Source organism: Oncorhynchus masou, unplaced genomic scaffold, assembly GCF_036934945.1.
Source record: "Oncorhynchus masou masou isolate Uvic2021 unplaced genomic scaffold, UVic_Omas_1.1 unplaced_scaffold_9081, whole genome shotgun sequence".
NCBI lineage: Eukaryota > Metazoa > Chordata > Actinopteri > Salmoniformes > Salmonidae > Oncorhynchus > Oncorhynchus masou.
Genome location: NW_027015558.1, coordinates 1 through 11,331, shown reverse-complemented (window position 1 = coordinate 11,331; position 11,331 = coordinate 1). Strand labels below are relative to the sequence as shown.

Below are 11,331 nucleotides of genomic sequence, written 5' to 3'. Positions count from 1 at the left end.
GATCTCTTCTCCGATCTTTTCCTGTGCCGTCTCATAATCCTCATTGGTGTAGTACTTTCCTCCATTATCCTCCACTATCTGCTCTATCTTCCTCAGCAGCTCTCTGACCTGAGTGTAGTTCTTTCTCTTGGCATTGATGATTGAGTGATATCTGTTCCCACAGCTTGTAACAAGTTTCCGCAGCTCCTTGCTCGTTTTCAGAAACTCAGAAACGGATGTTTCCCCTGTCTGATCTTCACCAGTGAACAGCACCATGGTGTACATTGAGGCATCTTCTCCAAAGTTCTCCTGGATCCACTTCACAATGTTCCTTTCCTCCTCTGTGAACCTCCCCAGCCTGATCACCAGCAGGAACACATGGGGTCCTGGAACTGACATGTAGATGCAACTTTCTAGTTCCTTTTCATTTGATCTACACTCATTGTTGGGTCAAAGAGTGCTGGCGTGTCAATCACATCGATCTTCCACCCATCCACCTCTTCACTCCCTTTCTCACACTTTGCAATGACAGAATCAGCTTTGGCCTCCACTTTAAACACCTCTCTCCCAGGATAGTGTTTCCCTGTTGCACTCTTCCCCCACTCCAGTCTTACCCACCAGAACAATCCTCAGATCAGAGGGCTGCCCTGAATCTGTGGAAACAGACGAAAAAAGTGGGGGATGCTTGAGTTGATCATAAAAGCAAGCTTCTAGATAAGATAGAGAAAACATGTGTTCATGTGTTCTGTGTGCATGTGAAGTATATGGATGCGTACCTTGACATTGACCAGTAAAGATTTGCAGACACAGTGTTACCAGCAATAGAATCATCAGAGTCCTTTCTCTTCCTTGAGCCATCTCAACAGCTGCAGTGACCAACCAAAATCACAGAAACAGACAATTATGTCATTAGTAAGGTTGCAAAGTTCTGGTAAATTGTCCCAAACACCCAGGTTTTCCAGAAATCCTGGGTGTAAGATTCCTGGGTTCAGGAAGGAACAAAGGGAAATCCCATTATCCTACAACTAGGATTTCTGGAAAACCAAGGAATTTGGGGGAAATTATTGTAATTTTGCAACCCTAGTCATTACCAACCAAACCAGTCCACACTTCTACAGAGACTCATCGGATAATGTATGGCCGTGTTCACAGATGGTTAAACCAATTATCATTTAATCTTAGCTGATTGATATAATGATCTAAACAATAGGCTTACTTTGCTTCACATCACCTGCCATCACATGGTTGGAGAGTTATTTATCCAATAGAGCCCAGAGTGTTCTTCAATGGAAGCTTCTCTACCATGCAAAATGTACAGTGCATTGGGCCGTTGCTCTTCTCTATTTTTACAATTGATTTGCCACTGGTCTTACACAAAGCTTGAATGACTATGTATGCTGATGATTCCACATTCTACATGTCAGCACCCAAAGCCAGTGAGCTCACTGACATTCTAAATAAGGAGTTACAGTCAGTATCAGAATGGGTGATTAATAATGAACTGGTCTTTAATACATCTAAACCTAAAAGCATTGTATTTGGTTCCAAACATTCTCTAAGACCTGAACCTCAACTGGAGTTGTGTATAAAGGTTGTGACCATTGATCAAGTTGAGGAAGCTAAATTCCTGGCTATAACATTGGATGGTCAATTATCATGGTCAAGTCATATTGACAAAGTTGTTATGAGGATGGGGAGGGGTATATCTGTTATAAACATCAACTGTGCTAGTTGTTCAGGCTCTGGTCTTGTCCTCTCTTGTTTACTGTCCGGTAACATGGTCAAGTGCAGCAAAGAAAGACCTAGCAAGGCTACATCATACATCATTAGCTGATCATGTATATCCTGTCTGATTTAACATATTCTGGTGTCTGACTCTGATCAGACCATACAGTTACTGTACAGAGAAGATGCAGGTGTGTCACTCTCACAACAATCTACTTTAAGGTTTATTGATCTAAGATGGACCCACTTGAACAAGATAAATAATTTCTTGAGCAACATTAGGATACCTAGACGTTACTATCCTAGCCTCGTACGATCATCCTGATGTTGTGATTCAATTGAATCTGCGTAGCAAAACTGAATGTAAGCTTGTTAGATCAGGATGGTTGTGCGATGCTGTTACTATCCTGACCTGGAACATATTTGAAGACTTTTTATTGGTTTAGTGGATATTGATGCCATTTTTTTTATCATTTAACGCAAGTAAAGTTTTGTTCAGTTTGGATATTGGTTTGATATTCAGAGTTTACTTGTCAATACCTATTTGACAGAAGGTCCTAGGATGATATACATATCTACACCGAAATAATAATATAAACGCAACATGTAAAGTGTTTGTCCCATGTTTCATGAGCTGAAATAAAAGATCCCAGATTTTCCAGACGCACATGAGCTTATTTCTGTAAACATTTTTGCACAAATTTGTTTACATCCCTGTTAGTAAGCATTTCTCCATTGCCAAAAATAATCCATCCTGTGGCATATCAAGAAGCTGATTAAAAAGCATGATCATTACATTACAGGTGCACCTTGTGCTGGGGACAATAACAGGTCACTCTAAAATGTGCAGTTTTGTCACAGAACACAATGCCACAGATGTCTCTAGTTGAGAGAGCATGGAATTAGCATTCTGACTGCAAGAATGTCCACCAGAGCTGTTGCCAGAGAATTTAATGATACATTAAAGCAGCCTCCAACGTCATTTTATGGAATTTGGCAGCATTTTCTTGAAAGAATGAAATAAAACAACATAATTCATGATGGTTTTTATTTGATTTTTGGAGTGAAAGATAGTTTCAGTATAGTTTTAGTTTTTCATACAGGTTTGTTAATTATTTTATTTCAGTGTACTAAATTGTTTTTTTCATTATTAGTTTGTGTTTCAGTTTCAGTTTAGTATTATAATCTTGCTATGGAGGAGGGAGGTCAGTGACCTAACATCAATGGTTTTAGATGTATATGCCATTTGGACTGGAAGATATTTAAACTGTGATCTGTATGTGAATTAATAACCACAGTTGTAATATAATAAACATTTGTAGAAAATCAAAGGTGGATAATTTAGAAAAAATGTATGGTGTACATTTGATGAGCGATGTTAAAGAAACTATAACGCTTGTATGTAGATCTGTAGCTCATATGGATAGGAAGGTATTCAAAGTTAGACCTATCACAATAAGTATGCCTGTAAAATCAGGGAAGTGTTGAACTGGAATTCTAACGAATGTAGCTGTCACACCCTGACCATAGTAAGCTGTTTATTCTCTGTGTTTTGTTAGGGCGTGATAGTGACTAGGGTGGGTCATCTAGGTTTTTTGTATGTCTATGTTGGCCTGATATGGTTCCCAATCAGAGACAGCTGTTTATCGTTGTCTCGGATTGGGGATAATATTTAGGGAGACATTTCCTCATTTGTGTTTGTGGGATCTTGTCTACATTGAGTTGCCTGAGTGCATAAGAGTAGCTTCACCTTTAGTTTGTTCTTTTTTGTTTTGTTTTGTTTGAGTTTCTCTTTATTAAAATATTTGGAACTCTCTATACGCTGTGCCTTGGTCCATTCATTACGATAAACGTGACAGTAGCATGGATGACGGGGTCAGTGACTTCACATTATCTGGTTTTACATCTCCATTTCATCTAGATATGGAGCACCCTTAGTAGTTAGTGGTAACTAATACAAATATCGGGCCCTTCAGCGACTGGAGTCTCGATGCAGTGTGTGTCATCTTCATATTTGGTGAACCCTCCTGAATGGGAATTGCAATCACCTTTATTGCACTTTTATGAAGGTCCCTAAACCACCTGAGTGCCAGAAAAGCATGTTGACTACTTTCCGGCTTTGTTAAAACTTCTTAGGGCTGCAATCCCGTAAACAGGTTCGATATGATAACAGCCAGTGAAAGTGTAGGGCGCCAAATTCAAAACAACAGAAATCTCATCATTAAAATTCCTCAGACATACATATATCTTATACCTTTTTAAAGGTAATCTTGATGTTAATCCCACCACAGTGTCCGATTTCAAATAGGCTTTACAGCGAAAGCACCACAAACGATAATGTTAGGTCACCACCAAGCCAAAGAAAAACTCAGCCATTCTTCCAGTCAAAGAGAGTCACAAAAAGCACAAATAGAGAGTTTGCCGTGGTACGTTCACTAGTTCCAAAAACATCCGGTGATATTGCAGAGAGCCACATCATTACAGAAATACTCATTATAAATGTCGATGAAAATTCAAGTGTTAGAAATTACATTATAAATATTCCCTTACCTTTGATGATCTTCATCAGAATGCACTCCCAGGAATCACAGTTCCACAATAAATGCTTGATTTGTTCGATAATGTCCATTATATTTATCCAAGTAGCTACTTTTGTTAGGGCGTTAGGTACACATATAAAAACATCATGCAGGTCAGGCATAACTTCAGACAAAAGTTCCAAAAGTTCCAGACAAAAGTTCCAAAAGTTATATTACAAGTCTTAGAAACATTTCAAACTAAGTATAGAATCAATCTTTAACCTGTTGCGACGAGCATTCCCATATCCGGGAGCGTAACTATAGCCTCAAGCTCATTAGCATAACGCAACGTTAACTATGAAAATCGCAAATGAAATGAAATAAATATATTGGCTCACAAGCTTATCCTTTTGTTAACAACACTGTCATCTCAGATTTTCAAAAAATGCTTTTCAACCATAGCTACACAAGCATTTGTGTAAGAGTATTGATAGCAAGCATAGCATTAAGCCTAGCATTCAGCAGGCAACATTTTCACAAAAACAAGAAAAGCATTCAAATAAAATCATTTACCTCTGAAGAACTTTGGATGTTTTCAATGAGGAGACTCTCAGTTAAATAGCAAATGTTCAGGTTTTCCAAAAAGATTATTTGTGTAGGAGAAATCGCTCCGTTTTGTTCATCACGTTTGGCTAAGAAAAAACCCCGTAAATTCAGTCATTACAACGCAAACTTTTTTTCCAAATTAACTCCATAATATCGACAGAAACATGGCAAATGTTGTTTAGAATCAACCCTCAAGAAGTTTTTCACATATCTTTCGATGTTAAATCATTCGGGGCAGTTGACTTTCTCTTCTCAATCAAATGGAAACGTGCATGCACCTGGAGATTAAGCAATAGTTTTGACGGAGGACACCCGAGCGGACACCTGGTAAATGTAGTCTCTTATGGTCAATTTTCCAATGATATGCCTACAAATACGTCACAATGCTGCAAACACCTTGGGGAAACGACAGAAAGTGTAGGCTCATTCCTTGCGCATTCACGGCCATATAAGGAGACATTGGAACACAGCGCCTCCAAAATCTGTCTCACTTCCTGTATGAAATTTCATCTGTAGCATTAGTTCTGGGGCACTCACAGACAATATCTTTGCAGTTTTGGAAACGTCAGAGTGTTTTCTTTCCAAAGCTGTCAATTATTGTTTAATACGGGAACGTTTTTCATCCAAAAATGAAATACTGCCCCCAGAGGTTCAAGAGGTTAAGATGTTTTTATCATAAATCTTCAATAAAGTTCCAACTGGAGAATTCCTTTGTGTGTAGAGGAGCAATGGAACGCAGGTCGATATCATGTGAAATGCGCGTGACCAGGAAATGGCTCTCTGCCAGTAACCTGACTCATTCACCTCTCATTCAGCCCCACAACACGGTAGAAGCCTCATTCAACTTTCTAAGGACAGTTGACCTCTGGTGGAAGCTCTAGGGAGTGCAACGTCATCCAATTCATTTCCTGGCATATAAGTTTCATTTTCCCTGTAACTAGTATGTTCTAGCCAATCAGAAAGTGTTTTAGGCAAAAACCCAATCCAGTGCAGAGATAAATTCTGATAAATTATTATCAAGTACTCTCCTTAGCCTTATGCCAACAACCATAAAACGAGTGAAAAAATGTGTCAGATAGAATCTGTATACAGAGAGTCTGTCAGTGCCATACTGTATCCAACAACAGGTTGTATAGTATAGGATTCTATTGAGCCTCTGCTTATGTTGTGCTGTCTGTAAGGTAGCAACGTGGGTGGTAGCAAAGCAATGTTAGAGAGTATTAGGAAGGGCGCTCTTTGGATGAAAGGGTCTTGGCAATAATGAAAACTACTGTGCTTTCCAAGGCACTGATATCTGGTACTTGATAAGAGCACAGATTTGTATACATTTGTATGGGTGTATGGCTCGATCAAGTTAAAAACAATACTCTGACACATGAAGTTTTTGAAAGTGTGTATAGAAACGGAGGTAGCCTGGCGGTTAGAGAGGCGAGCCGGCAACCAGAGGCTGGGTTGCTAGTTCGATACACGGGTCCGATTGGAAAAATCTGGCGGGAAGTGAGCTGGCAACCGGAGGTTTGCAGGTATTAAATCCTAGATGCTGTTGTGCCCTTGAGCAAGGCACTTAACTCCCCGGGCACCTCTCCAAAGCCTGTATGTCAGGCAAAGATGTATAGGTGGCAGGGAAGTCAGGCGCAGGAGAGTCAAACGGAGTGTAAGATGGAGTCTTTTAATAAAGTCCACGTAGTATGCTCCATCACACTAAAATGTACATAAACAAACAAACATGGGTACGAGGACCCGACGCGCACCTATACAACAATAACAAACTACACTGACAATAAAACATTCTCTGACAAAGACATGAGGGGAAACAGAGGGTTAAATACACAACAAGTAATGAATGGGATTGAAAACAAGTGTGTGGGAAGACAAGACAAAACCAATGGAAAGTGAAAAATGGGTCAATGATGGCTAGAAGACCGGTGACGTCGAACGCCGAGCACCGCCCGAACAAGGAGAGGCAACGACTTCGGCAGAAGTCATGACAGTGTATGTGTATTTATTTGTGTCTTTTGGAGGGATTGCGTTAACGTGTTCACGCTACACGTTCCCCAAGGGCACCACCCCCCCAAGCTCAACTCAAAAGATGGCGCACAGAATGCAAAAATATTCTTAGAAATATTTAACCTCCACACATTAACAAGTCCAATAGCTCAAATGAAAGATAAACCCCTTGTTCATCTACCCAGCGAGTCAGATTTCTAAAATGTTTTACGGCGAAAACATAGCACATATGTATATCAAACCACCACTAGGAAAACATACAATATGTAGCCACATTGTCATGCAAATAGCAAATCAAATCAAATTTTATTTGTCACATACACATGGTTAGCAGATGTTAATGCGAGTGTAAAATGCTTGTGCTTCCAGTTCCGACAATGCAGTAATAACCAACAAGTAATCTAACTAACAATTCCAAAATGAATTTGTTATACACAGTGTAAGGGGATAAAGAATATGTACATAAAGATATGAATGAGTGATGGTGCAGAGCAGCATAGGCAAGATACAGTAGATGGTATCGAGTACAGTATATACATATGAGATGAGTATGTAAACAAAGTGGCATAGTTAAAGTGGCTAGTGATACATGTATTACATAAGGATGCAGTAGATGATAGAGTACAGTATATACGTATACATAAGAGATGAATAATGTAGGGTATGTAAACATTATATTAGGTAGCATTTTTAAAGTGGCTAGTGATATATTTTACATCCTTTCCCATCAATTCCCATTATTGAAGTGGCTGGAGTTGAGTCAGTGTGTTGGCAGCAGCCACTCAATGTTAGTGGTTGCTGTTTAACAGTCTGATGGCCTTGAGATAGAAGCTGTTTTTCAGTCTCTCGGTCCCAGCTTTGATGCACCTGTACTGACCTCGCCTTCTGGATGATAGCGGGGTGAACAGGCAGTGGCTCGGTGGGTGTTGTCCTTGATGATCTTTATGGCCTTCCTGTAACATCGGGTGGTGTAGGTGTCCTGGAGGGCAGGTAGTTTTGCCTGCCCCCGGTGATACGTTGTGCAGACCTCACTACCCTCTGGAGAGCCTTACAGTTGTGGGCGGAGCAGTTGCCGTACCAGGCGGTGATACAGCCCGCCAGGATGCTCTCGATTGTGCATCTGTAGAAGTTTGTGAGTGTTTTTGGTGACAAGCCGAATTTCTTCAGCCTCCTGAGGTTGAAGAGGCGCTGCTGCGCCTTCTTCACGATGCTGTCTGTGTGAGTGGACCAATTTAGTTTGTCTGTGATGTGTATGCCGAGGAACTTAAAACTTACTACCCTCTCCACTACTGTTCCATCGATGTGGATAGGGGAGTGTTCCCTCTGCTGTTTCCTGAAGTCCACAATCATCTCCTTAGTTTTGTTGACGTTGAGTGTGAGGTTATTGTCCTGACACCACACTCCGAGGGCCCTCACCTCCTCCCTGTAGGCCGTCTCGTCGTTGTTGGTAATCAAGCCTACCACTGTTGTGTCGTCCGCACAATCACAAACGCAGGATTAAAAGAAAAATAATTCACTAACCTTTTGAAAATCTTCATCAGATGACAGTAATAGGACATGTTACACAGTACATTTATGTTTTTTTCAATAATATGCAATTTATATCCATAAATCTCAGTTTACATTGAGCCATGTTCAAAAAATGCTACAGAAATGTCCGGAGAAATTATAAATAGGTCCGACAGATAACGCCAGATAACAGCAATACACATCATAAACTTTGACTAAATATACATGTTCTACATATAGTTAGAAAGATACACTGCTTCTTAATGCAACTGCTGTGTTACATTTATTTTTAACGTTACAGAATTCGTTCACTATTCAATAATCTGAGACGGCGCTCAGACATAAGCAATGTTTCTCTGCTATGTTGGAGTCAACAGAAATACAACAATACAACATAAATATTCCCTTTGATGGTCTTCGATCAGAATGTAGTGGAAGGAGTTATACTTACCTAATATAACGTTTGGTTTCAGTTCGTGTGTCTTTGTATTAGCATGTGCTAACAGCTTCAGGAGAATTACACCAAAAAGGACTTCTGATCACGAACAGTTGCGCATCAAAACTTCAAAATTACATATTATATGTCGACTAAACTGGTCAAACTAAGTGCAGAATCAAGCTTTACAAAACAATTGGCGATTCAAACAAAAGAACGCAACTCTCCTTAGACGATGTGGAAAAAAGAGTGCGGTGTCTTCAATTGTGCCCTGACGCGCAGCTAAATTCACGTGACACTTCAGTATTTTGCCCGCCAACCGGTCAAAGCGCGAGGGATTTTCTTCATTACACGCCCCATTGAAAGAACACAGCACGCTGAAGACACAGAAACCGATCCCAGATCCGTAGCTGGTTGGGAAGGGTGGGGGCGATGACATCAAAGTTGGCCCAACTTTCCTGATGAGAGAGAGTTTGGGAGAATGGCTGCCCTGTGAGTTCTGCTTTACATACAGACATAATTTGAACGGTTTTAGAAGCTTTATAGTGTTTTCTATTCAATAATAATTATTATATGCATATATTAGCAATTTTGGACAGATTTTTTTTTCTGTTTACTATGGGCACGCAATTCATCCAAAGGGGGCAGTATTGTGCATAGCTTTAACAGGTTTAACAGAGGAAATAATATTTTGGTTGGACATTGCGGGTAATTGACTAATAAAGTGATCTTAATCTTAATAACAGACAAGAGGTAGTTACACTCTTAATTTATTTGTATTTAGCAATTCACCAAATATATTAATCAGACCCATTTTGCAAATAGAAAACAGTGATAAAATAGATGCACCTTTTTGTGTTATAGGAAAATTCAATAAATATGATTTATTAAATATGAATAAAGAATTGCTAAAGTGCCCAAAATGTGCGCTTTGACATGTCCCTAGTCATGTTTTTCCAATTTCTAAGAATATTTAACCCACATAACCTACACATGGTTATACATTATTCCCTTTAAAATATTTGTTACAAAAGAAACATTGAACATATAATAGTCCCATTATAGTGTAATAGCAGGTGAGCTGCTTTCTGATATTTTATGGTGAAAACTGAGCCCGTTGAGCATATCAAGTCAACCCTGTTACCCATAGATAGATAGGCTAGAAATGTTGGTGAAAGGTGAAAATCTCAATTCAACCCTGTTACTTTAATGACACGTCCTTTGAACTTACTATACTTTATCGCTTGAGACGGGAAAACATGTTTTATATGGAGTTGATCATGTGCTCCTTATGGCAGAATGTTAAAATGTGGTTAAATTAATAGTTTTTTTGCAATCAAGTTACACTAACCAAAATGTACTCTATTCGTGTAACGAACCAGAACATCATACCACACACCAAACTAAACATACAGCTTCAGGCTTAAACTTAATTTGGGTTTCATTCCCTTGACTATGCTGTTCCATTTCAAATTGTAAAGTTGCAGAACTCCCTGTGATTTTGAATTGTATATCCCCATTAACACACACTTACTAAATACATACACCCTTAATACACACATCCCTATAAAAACATACACCGCTATGTAATACATTTAATACCACTAAATACATACTGTACATACTATATATCCCCACTAAATAAATACACACCCAATAAAAATACAGTTGGCCTACACCTGCTTTGTTCATAAAGTGTAGTGAAGGCTTAAGTAAACAGAACATTGAGAATTGTAGCTCCTGTTGTTGATTGGGTGATTATGTGTATAGTGCACGCCATGCTAGCAGGAGTTTTGTGTAAGCCAGTCAGGAAACAAGGGCAAGGCCAGACCGCACGTTGGATTTTATCGTATCCGTGAATCCAGTGCTTTCAGTGGCACCACGTTGATGTAAGGGGAGATGACGTATCGATATCCATACAATTTCCATCCATTTGGCCAATAAAACGTTGAGACGAAGAACTTTTGACGTGCCGATCAAGTTACGTAAACCATCCGTTTAGCCAATTAGAAAATAGGGTATATTATACATGGCACACTCTACATGCACCTGGACCATGACTAAAATGAATCTGTTCTAATTTGGTGTCCACAGACAGTCTGGCCTAGCCCTCAGTTGCCTCCTGGTCCATTCCCGTCATACCCATAAAATAGGAGCAAAATGCATCTCAGTTGTAAGAAAACATGTCGTTCAGTATACTGTCGCAAAACATAGCAAAACGTTTAACCAACTGAATGCACCCCTGGCATTTAAAGGTCAAGCATCTCCGTAGTGCAGTGTTCTTAATCCCGGTCCTGGGGACACAAAGGGGTGCACATTTTTGGTGTACAGTATTGTTTTTGCTTTACACACCTGATTCAAATCATCAAATCTTGATGATGAGTTGATCATTTGAATCAGCTGTGTAGTGCTAGGGCAAAAATGTGCACCCCTTTGTGTCCCCAGGACCAGGATAATAAAACACTTGCTGAGTGCGTACAGGTAGAGGTATTTGCCACAAACCTGCTAAGCCAAACAACGTCCATGGACTGTGGAATTTAAATTGAGGCC

The 11,331-nt window shown here is 39.6% G+C and overlaps 1 pseudogene; it reads right to left on the bottom strand.

Annotated features, from left to right (window-relative positions):
• Positions 1–3: 3 nt before the first annotated feature.
• LOC135538110 (GTPase IMAP family member 7-like) lies at positions 4–11,325 on the bottom strand (annotated as a pseudogene).
• Between the last annotated feature and the right edge of the window lie 6 nt (positions 11,326–11,331).